Raw genomic sequence first — 17,611 nt, forward strand, 5'->3', positions numbered from 1 at the left:
ATAGGGTCCTTTTTATTTTTAAGAACCCTAACACAAAATTGCCTACTGCCTTCCCATAGTCATTAATCATTTAGTTGACATTATCTTTTGTCTTTTTAATTTTTAACATTAAGCCAGTTTCCTTATTTTTAATTTTTGTTCCTATAAAACGTTTTTCTAAGTTTTTTTAAAAAATCACCTAAATTATGGGGGGGGGGGGGGGTGCATATCCCAATCTATTTCATACAATTATTTAGTCACCCATCTCAGATTTGCCTAGCTTATTAAAACATTATTTTTAAAAAATAAAACATAAAAACATATAAGTTTTGTGTGGTTTTATATTTATCTGCCTTTCTAAAATCTGCTTGTCCTTTTGGTAGTTCTCTTTCATTGATGGTTCTAATCCTTGTAATATTTTAAGAAAAACGTTGCTTCTGTGGGAAGTGTATGCTAACAGTTAAGTAATATACACAATCTCTTGCAGTTTGGTTTTTCAGAATAAATAAATGCACATTTTTGGAATCTGTAGGCCACATAGTCTCGTTAGGTATGTGTTGATATAGAACTGTTAGCACTTCTGCTACCTCTTCTCCTGCAGCTTTAAACAGTTCAGTGGATATTCCATCTGTACCTGGCACTTTTATATTTGACAGCTGGTCTTGTTTTCTAGTAGAGCTGGTTCCTGAATATATTATCTCACTACAAATGTTTTTGTAATTCTTCATTTCCTTTTGAACAATATTGAAATATAGTCTCTGATCTTCTTTTAACCTCATTTTGTCTCCATTTTTCCTTTTGATAATGTTTTTCCCCCCCAGATTTCATTTTACTTATTTCTTCACATAGGACCCCAGGTTTTTCACATAAGTTAAGTGCATGTGAATCTATTTCCTTACAGGGACCTTATAATTTAATTATACAACCTTCATGTCAATTCCTGTTGACATATTCTCATATCTGCCTTCTAAATTTAATCTATATATTAAACAATAATAATTCATAATCTGTGCCACAAGAAAATGTCTTGGCGTATTAGATTGTACTTTTTAGTTCTCCTTTTCTTCTTATGAAGCTTGTTTGATCATGTTTTTAGGCCAGAGTAGTAAAATATATGTAAACTATATTATTTTCTGCATTTATTGCAAGAAGTTCAATTCTTCTTTAAGTTTTCCAACTCTTGTATTCCACTCATTCCTAGTACTCCATCCTGTCTAGATGTTACATTTATCATCTTTTGCAATTTGCCATAGAATTAATTGTGTTGCATTAGTACATCTGAGGTTACTACATATACTTTAGAACAGTGTTTCCCAACCTTGGCAACTTGACGATATTTGGACTTCAACTCCCAGAATTACCCAGCCAGCATTTGCTGGCTGGGGAATTCTGGGAGTTGAAGTCCAAATACAGTAATACCTCGTCTTACGAACTTAATTGGTTCCCGGGGGAGGTTCGTAAGGCGAAAGGTTCGTAAGATGAAACATTGTTTCCCATAGGAAACAATGTAAAATGAATTAATACGTGTAAGGACCCCCCCCCCCCCGAAAAAACCCGCCGCCGCCCGGCTGTCACCTTTTGAAACAGCTGGGTGCTTCTCAGCGTTCTCCCAATGCCGAACCTGGAAGTTCAGCAAAAGTTTGGGTTCGGGTGGCCGCCGAGAAGCCCCGCCGCCCAGCTGTCACCTTTTGAAACAGCCGGGGGGCTTCTCACCGTCCTCCCAAACCCGAACGCCAAGCCCGAACTTTGCCGAACTTCCGGCTTCGGCATTCGGGAGGTCGCCGAGAAGCCCCGCCGCCCGGCTGTCGTCTTTTGAAACAGCCAGGGGGCTTCTCGGCGGCTTCCCGAATGCCGAACCCGGAAGTTCAGGTTTGGCGTTCAGGTTCGGGAGGACGGCGAGAAGCCCCCCCGGCTGTTTGAAAAAGCGACAGCTGGGCGGCGGGGCTTCTCGGCGACCTCCCGAACCCGAACTTTTGCTGAACTTCCGGGTTCAGCATTCGGGAGGTCGCGAGAAGCCCCGCCGCCCGGCTGTCGTCTTTTGAAACAGCCGGGGGGCTTCTTGGCGGCCTCCCGAACGCTGAACCCGGAAGTTCAGGTTTGGTGTTCGGGTTCAGGAGGACGCCGAGAAGCCCCCCGGCTGTTTCAAAAAGCGACAGCCGGGCGGCGGGGCTTCTCAGCGGCCACCCGAACCCGAACTTTTGCCGAACTTCTGGGTTTGGCATTCGGGAGGCCACCGAGAAGCCCCGCCACCAGGCTGTCGTCTTTTGAAACAGCCGTGGGGCTTCTTCCCATCCTCCCAAACCCGAACACCAAACCTGAACTTTGCCAAACTTCCGGCGGGGCTTCTTGGCAGCAGCGGGGGGGTTCGTAAGATGAAAAAAGTTCGGAAGAAGAGGCAAAAAATTTCCGAACCCCGGGTTTGTATCTCGGATTGTTCGTATGGTGAGGGGTTCGTATCACGAGGTACCACTGTATCTTCAAGTTGCCAAGGTTGGGAAACACTGCTTTAGAACATTGATAATCATTGGATAGCCATTAATTCTGATAATTTTAATTTGGCTTTATTGGGTTGTAGGCCATGAAAACAGTAATGCCCTTTTGATTATCATTACTGCTTTATTCTATCTCACACTCTCATGATTATATGATAGGATTGAGTTTTCCTTGGCTGATGCTTGTCTCATTCCACATTCCCATTGTACATGTCTTGTAAACTGAGAAGCTCCTTTTTCTGTATTGGCACCATTAATGCCAAGACTTCCTTCCAGCTTTAATAGGATCGCATCATTGAGATCTGTAGTTAGTAAAATTAGTGGTGAGGCTATTTTGCTGTTCATTAGTTAAACAGCAGTGGGTTTAGGATGTAGATATAGAATTTTATAGATATACAAGTATTAACTTTGATTGTGGTTGGAATGTGACCCAGTAAAGGTGCATTTATAAATAATTTTGTTTGCCTCCAGATTTACTTAGGAAAGTTAAATGTTCTGTCCTAGTAACTGAAGGTATGCTTTCTCTCATTGGGATTTCCTCAACTGATGACCCAAATCTCCTAAATATTGCAGAAATATACATGTTTTTAATAGCAACAGCACAATAGTTTGCCAATGCCTTTTCTGAATTTGATTTTGAAATAACTAATTCTAGAGTGGGTTAGTTTCATGCTTGTAAAGACCTACTTAGTTTTGTATTTTGAATTATTGGTACTTCACCTCTTGTGGCCTGACCAATAAGTTATTAGTCAGCAGGCTCTGCTTTTTGCTGTCAGTAACTGGAGCTAATGATCCCTCTCCCCAAATTTGGAACAGATAATCCTCTGAAGAGTCTGTCAGTGACTAAGTCAAAAAAGTTAAGAAGAATGAGTTAAACAGGTTCAGTGATTCATGAATAATAATAACATTCATAATAATTGCCATACTTCTATATCTGAGGCCCTAAACACTTTGGTGAATGTGGTTAAATTTGAGAATTCATTGCAGCTGATAATAATTCTAATAGTATAAATCATGGGTATGAAACTCGCAGCCTGCGGCCCAGATACGTCATGTGCTGGCCACTCCCAGTCCCATTTTATTGAAGGGAAAAGTTACGATATGTCATGTGATGACAATATGATGCTGCGAGTTTGACGCCCCTAGTATAAATGTTCCAATAAATCAAAATAACATTTTATTTATTTGTTTGTTTATTTGTTTGTCTGTCAAACATGTATAGTATAAACATGTAGTTTGTATAAATATAACATAAGTAAAAAGTAAAGATAAAAGAGGACAATAGGACAGGGACGGTAGGCACAATGGTGCGATTATGCATGGCCCTCACAGACCTCTTAGAAATGTAGAGAGGTCAACTGTATACAATCTAAGGTTAAAGGTTTTGGGGTTTGGGGGAAAAACTACAGTCAGGTAGTGCATTCCAGGCATTGATCACTCTATTGCTGATACATATTTCAGATGTACCTTATTTGTGTGCCATATAACTTTAATATAAACAAGAAGTTCACACAGATTTTCAATACTGTAATTTATCTCTGATGGGAAATATAACATGAATTTTGTTGTTACATGTATTTTTAGTTATTTTTATTATCCTTTTTTTATGACCATGAACTTGCTTAGATTTTTATTGTTCCTCAAATCTAATAATAGTGTTATCATTCAAAACGTAACATTAAATTAGAACTCTTATGCAGATTTATTTGCCTACTTTCTGTAATTTAATCTAGTTTAATGTAATATACAAGCATAGTTATTTGACAATTTATATTTTCTTCTTTGAACCCTTCTATGCATCAGAAACTTGAAGAAAAGAATACCAAAGTTATAATTCTATGCTTACTGCTATTTTTTTAATGAAAATACTGTGAAAGTTTATTGATTTGCAAATAAACATTCTTTCCAAGAGCAATATGAAGTTGAACATTTTCACTATATATTCTGGACAAACAAATATTATTTAAAGGGCATTGAAGAACATCTGTCCAGCACAGTTCAGTAAAACAATGTCAATGCAGTCTTATTATAGAAACTTTTTGAATATCCAATTATCTCATCTTTTTCGTAAATTTCTCATTTTCATGGTAGCTTTTCTTACCTGTCATTATCTCAGTGCTTATCTCACAACATGCAGTGATTATATCAGGGGCAGATTCATTTTTCTTTGACACCCTTTAATTAAATTATAACTCATGCTGAGCATAAAAGGGAAAATATTGGAGGAAAAACATGTCAGTGAACTCTTATTAGAGTTCCACTTATGAAACAGCAATTTTTACAGAAATGGCTGAAAAAAAGGTACTCTACCATTGAATAGGCCACTTTTTGCCAGCGCATTACAACAACAACAAACAACAACAACAACAGAGTTGGAAGTGACCTTGGAGGTCTTCTAATCCAACTCCCTGCTTAGTCGGGAAACCCTACACTAATTCAGACAAATGGTTATCCAGCATCTTCTTAAAAACTTCCAGTGTTGGAGCATTCAGAACTTCTGGAGGCGAGCTGTTCCGCTGATTAATTGTTCCAACTGTCAGGAAATTTCTCCTTAGTTCTATGTTACTTCTCTCCTTATTTAGTTTCCACCAATTGCTTCTTGTTGTAGCGTCAGGTGCTTTGGAGAATAGTTTGACTCCCTCTTCTTTGTGGCAACCCCTGAGATACTGGAACACTACTATCATGTCTCCCCAGTCCTTTTCACTAAACTATAAATACCCTGTTCTTGCAACCATTCTTATATGTTTTAGGCTTCAGTCCCCTAATCCTTTTGGCTCCTCTTCTCTGTACTATAGAGTCTCAACATCCTTTTTACATTGTACGACCAAAACTGAATGCAGAATTCAAAGTGTGGTCTTACCAAGGCATTATAAAATGATATTAACACTTTGCCTGATCTTGATTCTGTCCATTAATGCAGCCTAGTGTTGGGGGTTTTGTTTTTGTTTTTTAGTAGCTGCTGCACACTGCTGACTCATATTTAAATGGTTGTCCACTAGGACTCCAAGATTCCTGTCACAGTTACTGTTGTTGAGCAAGGTACCACATATACTGTACCTGTGCATTTTGTTTGATAGCGCCAATGTTCAAGTCTGTCAAGATGCTTCTATATCTTGAGCCTATCTTCTGGAGAGTTGGCTATTCCTGCCAGTTTGGTGTCCTCTGCAAATTTGATGAGTTCCCCATCTATTCTCTCGTCCAAGTCATTGATGAAGATGTTGAAGAGTACTCGGCCTAAAACAGAGCCTTGGGGTATTCCAATGCATACTTCCGTCTATGTAGATGCAGTTCCATTGAGCATTACACATGAGAGTGGTTGGTTTGCCAGTTTTGAATCCATCTGATGGTGTTGCTGTCCACCCCATACTTTTTAAAATTTATCTAGTAGTAGGTTATGGTCTACTTTGTCAAATGCCTTACTGAAGTCTAAGTAAACCTCATCGACAGCATTTCTCAGGTCCACTAATTTTGTTATTTTGTCAAAGAATGCAATAAGATTAGTCTGGCATGATCTGTTTTTGACAAACCCATGTTGGCTTTTGGTTATTACTTTGTTTGCTGCTAGATGTTCATTGATTTGTTGCTTGATTATCTTTTCCAAAATCTTCCCTGGTATTGAGGTCAGGCTGATAAGTCTGTAGTTTTCTGGATCTGTTTCCCCCCCCTTTTGAAGATGAGAACTACATCAGCTTTTTTCCAGTCCTCTGGCAATTCCCCAGTGCTCCAGGATCTTTGAAAGATATACTATAGTTCAGTGGTTCTGAGATCTCATCCGCCAGTTCCTTCAGAACCTTGGGGTGTAATCCATTTGCTTATGGTTATTTGAATTTGTCTAGGATATTCACTTACCATTTTCTTCCCTATTTTAACTTGTGTTCCTAATATGTTTTTTGTGATGCTGTTTTTGATAGGTTGGACTGTTTTTTCCCTTTGTTTAAAGACAGATGCAAAAAACTTGTTAAGTAGCTCTGCTTTCTCCCTGTTGTTTGTCACCTCCTTGCCACTTTCTCCCTGCAAATGACTAGTTGCTTTTTTTCTTGTTTTTAATATGTTGTAAGAAACTTTTTTTGTTACTTTTTAGTTTTTTTCGCAAACCTTTGTACATTGTGGGCCTTAGCTTTCCTCACTTTATCTTTACAGGCTCATGCTATTTGCTGGTATTCTGCCTTAGTTATTTCCCCTTCTTTCCACTTTTTATACTTGTCCTTTTTGTCTTTCAATTTTTCAGAGAGTTCTTTATTCAGCCATGCTGGTTTCTGTTTAGATCTATTATTTTTCTTCTTCATTGGTATTGTGCTAGTCTGGGCTTTTATAATCTCACTTTCAAAATTTCCTAAGCTTCTTGAGATTTCTCATCCATGGAATCTTTCCCAAGTTCTCTCTAAGTTTATTGAAATTATCTCTCTTAAAGTCTAAGATTCTAGTTTTACTTTGTTTTATTGTTTGTGTTTGCATAATGTTGAATTTCAATATTGCATGATCACTTGCCCCAAAGGTTCCTGTAGCTTTAACACATTCTATAATTTCATCTCTGTTAGTGAGAATTAAGTACAATATGGCTCATTTCCCTTGTTCCTTCTATACTTTTTTGGGCAACAAAGTTGTCTGCTAGGTTTGTTAGGAACCTGTTGGATCTTCCACTTGGTGCAGAGTTTGTTTCCCAGTTCATGTTAGGATAGTTAAAATCCTCCATTACTATTGTGATGTGTTTCCTACATACTTTAGTTAGCTGACTAGCAAAAAGTTCATCTAATTGCTCTGGTTGCCTATAGCATAGACTAATGAGGGAGAACTTTTTTCCCCACAGATGCCGAAAGTGCATGCATGCACGCTATCACACTCGTGTGATAATAATAATAAGTTAATAATAATAATTAGATTTGTATGCCGCCCCTCTCCGAGGACTCCGAGTGCCCACACCCATAATTCAATGTCTGGGGAGGGCAAAAACGGCTTTCTCTGCCTCCCCCCCAGGCCCTCCACAAGCCAGAAATGGCAGTTCCCCAGTGCTCCAGGATCTTTGAAAGATATAGTTTTTGAACGGTGGGACCGTAAGAGCAAAACTGGACTCACAGTCAGTGTTGTCATTCCTTTGAAATAGTAGAGGGAAGAACTTGCTCACGATCAGTTCCTGCCTTTCTAGTCAATGATTCAATTTAAGAGCCATCCAACTCTAGTCTGTGTGAACCTTATGAATAAAAAACAGAAAACAGACTAAAAAACAGAGATCTTACTTTCTAGCCCTTTGGTCCTTATTGGCTTCGTTATTTGGGGTATGGGTTTACCACTCTTAGAAGACCACTAGGCTTGTGCAGTAAATTAACCCAATTAGATCACACCCGGGGAACATCACTGTTTTTGTGACCTTTTAATTTTTTTTACATGTGGTTAAACATGCTGTTTTACCTATATTCATTTAACTTCAGGAGTTTAGAATTTGACAAATTGCTGATGGAATTTCATACCTGAACATTAGGGTTTGACCAATAGCCCCTCCTTTGTGACAATCAGTGATAAATGCAGAATGAGTTTCAGCCCAAATGTTTCAGGTACTTGAGTTTAAAATTTTCAGTAAAGTTCCCAATTTTTAGAAGTTTGGGTTTACAGGCAATCAACACAGATTGTCTTTTAAGCACATCTCTGTTCAAGACTTCAGCCTTAATGGGAGATTAATTCGCATGTAAAAAAAATTGTAAAAAATATTCAGGCCGAAGTTTTGCCCTTTTCCCTGACTTTCCAGGGTCAAGTAGACCATTATACACAAGTGGGTGGGGAGATACTCTTTTATGCAATTAATGTAAATTACCTTCTGATTCAGAGTGTACTGCTCAAAGTCACAGGCATTAACTGAAATGATGAAGAGGTCTAATGCCCTTGGGTCACAGGGAAAGTGTGGCCTTCTTCCTCTTAATGCGAGTAAACTTCTCTTCCAACCAAGTGCTAATTAAGTCCTGCAAATACAACACAGAGCACATGATGATGAGCAGATTATTGTGGTGTTGACCCTTTCAAAAGAGCTACATAATATTTAGAAAGTGTTTTGAATTCAGTTATCTCTTCAACACATTCTTCAACACTGTGACCAAACTAGTAGATCAGCAAAATGCAGTGGACATAATATGCATGGACTTCAGCAAAGCATTTGACAAAATAGACCACAACCTACTTCTTCACAAGCTAGAAAAAAGTGGGATAGACAACTGCACAACCAGATGGATTAACAACTGGCTGACCAACTGTACTCAGCAAGTAGTCCTCAATGGCTCTAAATACACATGGAGAGAAATAATGATTCTTGACAAATGTATATTTTATTTTATGTACACTGAGAGCATATGCACCAAGACAAATTCCTTGTGTGTCCAATCACACTTGGCCAATAAAAATTCTATTCTATTCTATTCTATAAGCAGTGGAGTACCACAAGGTTCCGTCCTAGGCCCAGTACTCTTTAATATCTTCATAAACGACCTAGATGAGGGAATAACAGGAAAATTAACTGAATTTGCAGATGATACCAAGCTGGCGGGGTAGCAAACACTCTAGAGGACAGACTCAGAATCCAGAGCTAGTCCAGAGATAGTTTAGAAGAGAGCAACTCGGATGATAAAGGGTCTGTAAAATAAAACATACAAAGAGCAGTTGCAGGAACTGAGTTTGGCCAGTCTGGTGAAGAGAAGGACCAAGGGTGACATAACAGTAGTGTTCCAATATTTGAGGGGCTGCCACAGAGAGGAGAGGGTCAGGCTGTTCTCCACGACACCAGAAAGCCAAACAATGAATAATGGATGGAAGTTGACCAAGGAGAAATTCAACCTGGAAATGAGGAGAAACTTTCTGAAGGCGAGAGTGATCAACCAGTGGAACAGCTTGCCAGCGGAGGTTGTAGGAGCCGCATCATTCGCAATCTTCAAGGGGAGATTGAATTGCCATCTGTCTCGAATGGTGTAGGAATTTCTGTTTGAGCGGGGGTTTGGACCAGATGACCTACAAGGTCCTTTCCAACTCTAATAATAAATCTTTTTAAAAATCTAAATCTCATAGATATTTATGGGCTCATTTTTTTCTTGATTCGATAGCACAGAGATGAAGTTAGCTTCACTTTACGCTAGTTAAATTACAAGGGGAGTAAATCGGTGTCCGATGAAACGTACATAACAGTACTTAAAAGTTATGCATTTCACTCTCACCTCACTCCTACACATGACTTTGTATGTGAATGTTTAAGGAGGGTGGCTTCCCCCTCCCCACACACATTCTAATAGTGCAATTATTCACATTATATAACCAACTCAATGGTATTTTTAATCAAGGGTTTGAAAATACATTTAAATGACATAAGGGGTCTGTCTTGAAGTGAATATGCCACCATATGCATGGAGGAAGGAGGAGGATGTAAAAGCAACATCTTCCTCTCTAACATTGAGTGCTTTAAAATACAGCGCATACAGTGGGTTATGTAACCTAACATAATCATTACTGACTCACACACTTACCTCACAATGGAGCTGGCTAAAATTAGATTCCCATTCTTAAGAGTTGGTTCTTTTCCTCTTCTGCTTACTGGGATTTAAATGTAGTAGATTGGATAACTTGTTCTTTTTTTGCTTCCTTAACTTGAACCAATGTGTGTTGTTTGCCCCTTTTACTACTGACCTATGCTCAATGTAAATTGGTAGAAATTCTAGTCTTTTCTGAGTGAATATTGAGACCTTTTTTTGTTTCGCTTTTGTCTCTTGAAATGGGTGTGGGTTGTTTTAAAATACAACATACACTTCCATTAAACTGAAGCAACACAACAGGTAGTCCTCGACTTACAACCATTTGTTTAGTGATATGAAATTGCAAAGGCTCTGAAAAAGTGGCTTTTGATCATTTTTCAAATTTATGACCATTGCAGCATCCATATGGTCGCGTGTTCAGAATTTGGATGGTGGCCAACTGGAATGTATTTATGATGATTGCGGTATCCCAGGCAAATGTTCATCGTGATTTTCTGACAAGCAAAGTCAATGGGAAACCCAGACTCACCTAACTGTTATCAATAACACAAATAACAGAATAACAAGAGTTGGAAGGGACCTTGTAGGTCATCTAGTCCAACCCCCTGCTCAAGCAGGAGTCCCTACACCATTTCCGACAAATGGCAGTCCAATTTCCTCTTGAAAGTCTCAATTGTTGGAACTTTCACAACCTCTGGGAGCAAGCTGTTCCACTGGTTAATTCACTCTCACTGACATAAAGTTTCTTCTTATTTTCAGGTTGTATCTCTCTTTGGTCAGTTTCCATCCATTATTCCTTGTCTGACCTTCTTCTGGTGCCTTGGGAAACAGCCTGACCCTCTCCTCTGTGTGGCAGTCCCTCAAGTATTGGAATACTGCTATCATGTCTCCCTAGTCCTTCTATCATGTCTCCCTAGTCCTTCTCTTTGCTAGACCAGCCATTCACTTAACCACTGTGCTAAGAAAGGTTGTAAAATTGGCCAAAACCTGCTTGATAACTGACTGTCTTAGCAACAGAAATTTTGGAGTCAATTGTGTTGTAAGTCAAGAACTGCCTGTAATGTCTTCCCACTAATCAACACTTCTTCCATATTTATTAATTTGTTATTTATTTATTTATTTATTTATTTATTTATTTATCAAAACTCGATGCTGCCCATTTCAGAATAACAACTAGACTGTCCCTGTTAAAAAAGAATATATAACACTATTATATGTGAAATAAAGCAACAAAAATGTCTACAAGGAGGATGTAGTTAGTATCAATAACCATAAAAATAATTTCCAAAATATTTTAGAATCAAATGAAATACGAGATTAATTATATAAATGCATTATCGTTCTTATTAAAACACTGCTATCTTTGGGTACAGCAGAACCAGAGCAGGAGTGGGAGGAAAAGTTAAACATTGCTTCCAATTTATATTTCTAACAAAAATAAGCTACCAGGTACCAAGCATTGTGAGGCAAGATTTCAGTGGCACTCACAAATGTTGTGGATGTGCATAATGTTAGTGCAAAAGTAAAATATTGAAACTGCATTATCTTATTCTACCTTACTTTAGAAGTCAACGCTATTGTTTTTCTTTTCCCTTTTATCCTACGTTTATTCCTTCCCTATTTTCCCATTACACTGTATTTTAAGTTTTCTTTGTATTTTATATTTTGATAAACTAATAAAACTTGAGAAATATCAAATATCAACATCAAAGGACTATCTTTGTCAGGTTGGTGCCACATCTCCGTTTGAAGCTACAGTATCCTGTCTATCTTCAGCTCATATGGAGTAATGTTTGTGATTGCCACTCACACAGCCAATGCAATTAAGGTTACCAATTAGTATTGATGTATTTTGAAATGATTGTTTTCAGGCTGCTTGTGAATGCTATTTAGTTATACTCATCCTAGCTATTCCATAATATTCATTCATGCTTTATCTTGAGAAGTGCATTAAAGACATATATGGCAGGTATGGGAGTGTTAATTGTTTAGTTTGTTTATTTTTTGTCTAGCTTTTTTTTTAAAAAAATCATTTTACGGAAAAGTTTTAAAGAACTTATAAAATTGTATGACAATAAACAAATTGTATGACTTATCAAATTAGAACATTGTGTTGCTGTTAATTTGTTGACACAAACTCAGAGAACGCCTCATATTTGCCTCCCAAGGACAATTCCATCTGTCCATCCATTACCCTGGGGGGGGGAGTCATTGACCCCCCCAGAGAGGGTCCGCAACTTGGGCGTCCTCCTCGATCCACAGCTCACATTAGAGAAACATCTTTCAGCTGTGGCGAGGGGGGCGTTTGCCCAGGTTCGCCTGGTGCACCAGTTGCAGCCCTATCTGGATCAGGAGTCACTGCTCACAGTGACTCATGCCCTCATCACCTCGAGGCTTGACTGCTGTAATGCTCTCTACATAAGGCTACCTTTGAAAAGTGTTTGGAAACTTCAGATCGTGCAGAATGCAGCTGTGAGAGCAATCATGGGCTTCCCTAAATATGCCCATGTCACACCAACACTCCGCAGTCTGCATTGGTTGCCGATCAGTTTCCTATCACAATTCAAAGTGTTGGTTATGACCTATAAAGCCCTTCATGGCACCGGACCAGATTATCTCAGAGACCGCCTTCTGCCACACGAATCCCAGCGACCAGTTAGGTCCCACAGAGTGGGCCTTCTCCGGGTCCCGTCGACTAAACAATGTCGTTTGGCGGGGCCCAGGGGAAGAGCCTTCTCTGTGGTGGCCCCAGCTCTCTGGAACCAACTCCCCCCAGAGATTAGAATAGCCCCCACCCTCCTTGCCTTTCGTAAGCTTCTCTAAACCCACCTCTGCCATCAGGCATGGGGGAACTAAGATATTCTTTCCCCCTAGGCTTCTACAATTTATGCATGGTATGTTTGTATGTATGATTGGTTTTATAACAAGGGTTTTTAACTGTTTTAGTATTGGATTTTTACATTCTGTTTTTATTACTGTTGTTAGCCGCCCCGAATCCACAGAAAGGAGCGGCATACAAATCAAATCAAATAAATAAATAAACAAATTAAATAAATAAATAAATAAATATTTTAACAAAAGTGGGGAGCCATAAGTATACTTCTCCTTTAGAGTTCCCAGAAATGCTACCCCTTTTCTGGTGACAAGGAACTGATCAGTGGTGGGTAGCTGCCAGTTCTTTAGAACCAGTAGTGGAAATTTATCACCACTTGCTGAACCGGCAGCAATGACCGGCACTTCTTAATTGGTAAGAAAGGTCCACTGCTGTAGACCAACGTTCACCAACAGGTGGTCTATGGTCCATGAGAAAATTTTGGTGATCTGCAAAAAAATTATGTGCATTGCACTATATTAATCTCAATAGAGCCAAGATGGCGCAGCAGGTAGAGTGCAACAGGCCACTAAAGCTGACTGTGGATCTGCAGGTCAGCAGTTCAAATCTCATCACTGGCTCAAGGTTGACTCAGCCTTCTATCCTTCCGATGTGGGTAAAATGAGGACCCGGATTGTGGGGGCAATATGCTGGCTCTGTTAAAAAGTGCTGTTGCTAACATATTGTAAGCTGCCCTGAGTCTAAGGTGGAGGGCAGCATCAAATAAATAAATAAAATCTATGGCCCCTGGGCCAGATATGTGCAATGAATGCTTGTGTTGCTGCTGAGAGCCTCCCACTTAGGGGTCTTTTGTGCGGACTAGAGTGGGGCAGAAATTCCAACTTGGGGTCTTGATACTTTGGCCTTTTGATGTGAGGCTTTGGGCAAAGGCTGGAGGGAAGTGCCGTTGATGATGAAGAGCTGGAGGGCGTTGTTCCAGTGGGACTGCAGTGGCCTGGAACTGGTTGACCACCTCAACCCACAGCCCACAGGCCTTGCACTGCCGCAGGTCTTCCCTCTGCTTGGAGAACTTACGCTCGTAGTTCTCAGTGAGGTTCTTCTGCTAAGCCTCCTCGGTCAAATCCAGTTTTAACTGAGCCAGCTGTTTTGCCAACTTTTGTGATGGCTGCTTAGCTCCAACAATTGCTTCCTGATGGCACTCTAAGGAGCCCAGGAAGGCAGGTGAGGAGTGGCTGGGAGGGTAGCGGCAAGTAGAGGTTGATGAGTAACATCAAGTTGGCTATGATGACCACTTACCCACCAGCTGGTTATTAGGTAGATCATATTAGTGGTCTGCAGGATTTAAAATTATGAATTTAGTGGTCCCTGAGGTCCATAAGGTTGGTAGCTTTAGACTCACAACTTGGTTGGAGCTTAACTTATTCTAGAGGCTTTTGCAAATCTAGAACAGGAAGTGTTTGAATTGTAACCAAGTCTTTTAGAGGAAAATCACTGTTATTAACTTGCCACCCACTGCAGGTGCTCAGGACTGGAGAACAGAAACATTGCCATTCCTTTAGTTTCTCCTCTTCTTTTCTTATCCTTTGTTTTTATAAACATAGGATCTATGGTCTCAAAACAAGAGTTTACTACTAGAAAAGGTATAACCTGGTGTTGAGTTGTGGAAATAACGACCAAACAATCTGCTGGAAATAACGACAGGAGACAGACTTCAAAAGGAACTTCTTTACATGGCAACTTCTCTGTACAACCAGCAGTCTGATAACTAGTTCTTTTATAGGAAGCTGTCAGATGTAACAACCAATAGGAATTGAGCATTCTCCCACTCAAACACTGGACCTGGGTGAAACCATGTATGCAGACAGCACATAACACCTGACATTTTGCCTGTGAACCACAATCCAGTTCCCAAGTTCTCAGCCACATATTTCTCATAGTAGCTACCTTTGGAGTTATGATAACCAAATAATCTGCTGGAGAAGCAGTTAAGTCAATCTTTTAAATTCCACAAGCAGCCAGGTTTATATAATATACTCTTTCTAGAAACTAGCATTACTGCATTAAATAGGGCTATGTTGACTGCAATATACATCAAAATCTCTGCAATATACATCAAAATCTAGTTGCCTTGACCCTCTTTTCATAGGAATCCTTAAATAATGATGAAAAAGGCTACTGCTGCCATCCCATACATAATGCAGTAAGGCTAGGTTTAAATTACAGGGGGGGGGGGGGGTTGTGATGAAAAAAAGCTATTGAATAAATTGTGTAAGAAAAAGAATGCCTGTGGATTATTTCCTTTTTCTCGTGATTTCCCTTGCTGCGGAAATGAGCATATTGCCTCTTTTCTTCTTTTCATTGCCTTTTGTCATCTCATACACTTGACCTCTTCACATGTACAGCTACTCTTTTTTCTTTCTGAATGCAAAAATATATGATACCTATCTGTCTATTATCTGCCTGCCTGCCTGCCTGCCTGCCTGCCTGCCTGCCTGCCTGCCTGCCTGCCTGCCTGCTTGTCTGTCTGTCTGTCTGTCTGTCTGTCTATCTATCCCTCCCTCCATCTATCTACTTTCTATCCCATATGTGTCAAATTTGCGATGTCACCTTGTCACATAATGTATTATGACTTTTTCCCCCTTGGCTAAATCGGAGGTGGGCCTAGCCAGCACGTGTTATATCCGGCCTGCGGGATGCAAGTTTCACACCTCTGCAATCCTCCCTCTCTCTATCCCCCCTTTAATTTATTTGTTTCTTTGTTTGTTTGTCAAACAAGTATAAAATTATAGTTTATATTGACATAACATAAGTAGAAAATAGTGATAGAAATGATAAAAGCCAGTAGGACAGGGACAGTAGGCACAATGGCATGCCCTCTTACATCCCTCTCCCTCTCTCTTAAAACCTGCAGCTCCAAATGAGTTAGAGGAGTGGAGCCAGTTGAAGAGTTGGAACTTGGTCCTCTGAGAGATATCAATCAGGTGGTGATAGTGTCAAACTCTTCAATGTATCTCTACCAAGTCATTGTTACTTTTTTTCTTTCTCACAGGTTTAACTGGGGGAAATCCCCACCCCATTTTTTACTAATGGAAGTACTGTACCAACCTTTGGGATATTGACTGATCAACATCCCTGGAAATATTTATAGTAAGAGGTTTGATAAGCCAAACATAATTTTAATTCCAAAACCATTAAATGAAAATTGGTTTTGATCAAAATAGTTTAAATGTTAAAGTTATACGCCAGTTCTTTTCTGAAGAGAGTTTAAGGGAATGTAGAAAATGGTTTGGAAGAAAAGGTTGAATCTGCTATCGAATGAAAATGAAGGCTGGTTGCTTTGCTGGTTTTCAACCCCAGAATGGAATTTTTGTTCTTGCAGGAATAAATATCAAGCTGACCAGTTTCAGCAAGCATGCAAAATATAAAGCAGCTTCATTCTTGTATTTAATCTATGTTGTAAACAACCTGTAGCTTCTTGTAAGTAAAGGGCAAGATTTCAATATTCTTCGTGACAGGTATTAGAGAACAGATTTGTCTGCTGTCTCGAAAGGCTCCAGGGAGAAACAATTGCTTTGAAGATTATCCCTGAAAATAAATATTGTTCTGTGAATTCAAACATATCCTCATGATGCAAAGATCATCGGAAAGGCAAAGGGCTATTATCTCATGTTCCTTATATGAAAGCTCCTACTACTAATAGAAAAACAAACCTTTCAGCCATATATTGGTTGATCTTATGAGCCCAAATATAAGTATCATCGCTGTGAGCTGACCAAAGTCATATAGAGTCAGATGGCATGTAACTTAATAGATAATTATATGCATTCACAACAATTTGAAGGCACAATTGCCATTTTTTAGCTGGTGTTGGCCTTCATAGGCATTGAGTTCTTCCCAAGAACCTAGGATACTGTAAAGCATGGATATCAAACTGATGTCATCACACCATCATCACATGACATCCCCATGATAAACTGGAGATGGGCGTGCCCAGCATGTGATTCATCCGACCCATGGCCTGCAAGTTTGACACACCCGCATAAGATATTAGTGTAATATACTGTATGTACAGATCCAAGCAGTGTTGCCTTTTGTGTTTGAGAGATGAAATTATTCTCAAGACACAAATTTTCTAAGTGCTATCCAAGATATTATTATTATTATTATTATTATTATTATTATTATTATTATTATTATTATTGGTATGGCACCCTATGAACCAGTTTACTAGATCATCACAACCCGTATATGCCAATTTTCAATTTTGACTTTCAGATCTTGATACTTCTTTTCATGATATTTTTACCTCTATTCTTCAAATGATCACCTCTTATCCTAAGTACCTTTGTATGGCAACCAATGCAAGGGCCACCACATTGGGATGACAGCTCACCTCACAGGCCAGTTGTGATCCTACTCCCTGGATATGACCATATAGTTTTGTGATAGGCTTTACTGTTTCCTGACATATTTTTGGTCATTACTGTATATTGATTTTGTGATTTCTGATTTTCCTTTTGGGTCTTATATATTTTAATAGTAATAAACCACCTAATGTTGCAATCTGCAGTGGAAGCAACCTATGTGCTTGTTTAATAAATACTTAAATACTAGATGTTGAGATTCTAGAAAGAGTGCAAGGAAGAGTAACAAAGATGACTAGGAGACTAGGTTAAACATATAAAGAATGGTTGCTACAATTGGATACGTCTAGTTGAGAGGTGACTTCTAGTTTTCTTTGCTGCTGATTCGCTCCTTGATATGCTGTCTGGGCAAACGTATGTGCATGAAAAACCAGCTACTTC

The sequence above is a fragment of the Erythrolamprus reginae genome, chromosome 2, assembly GCF_031021105.1.
Source record: "Erythrolamprus reginae isolate rEryReg1 chromosome 2, rEryReg1.hap1, whole genome shotgun sequence".
Classification (NCBI taxonomy): Eukaryota; Metazoa; Chordata; class Lepidosauria; order Squamata; family Dipsadidae; genus Erythrolamprus; species Erythrolamprus reginae.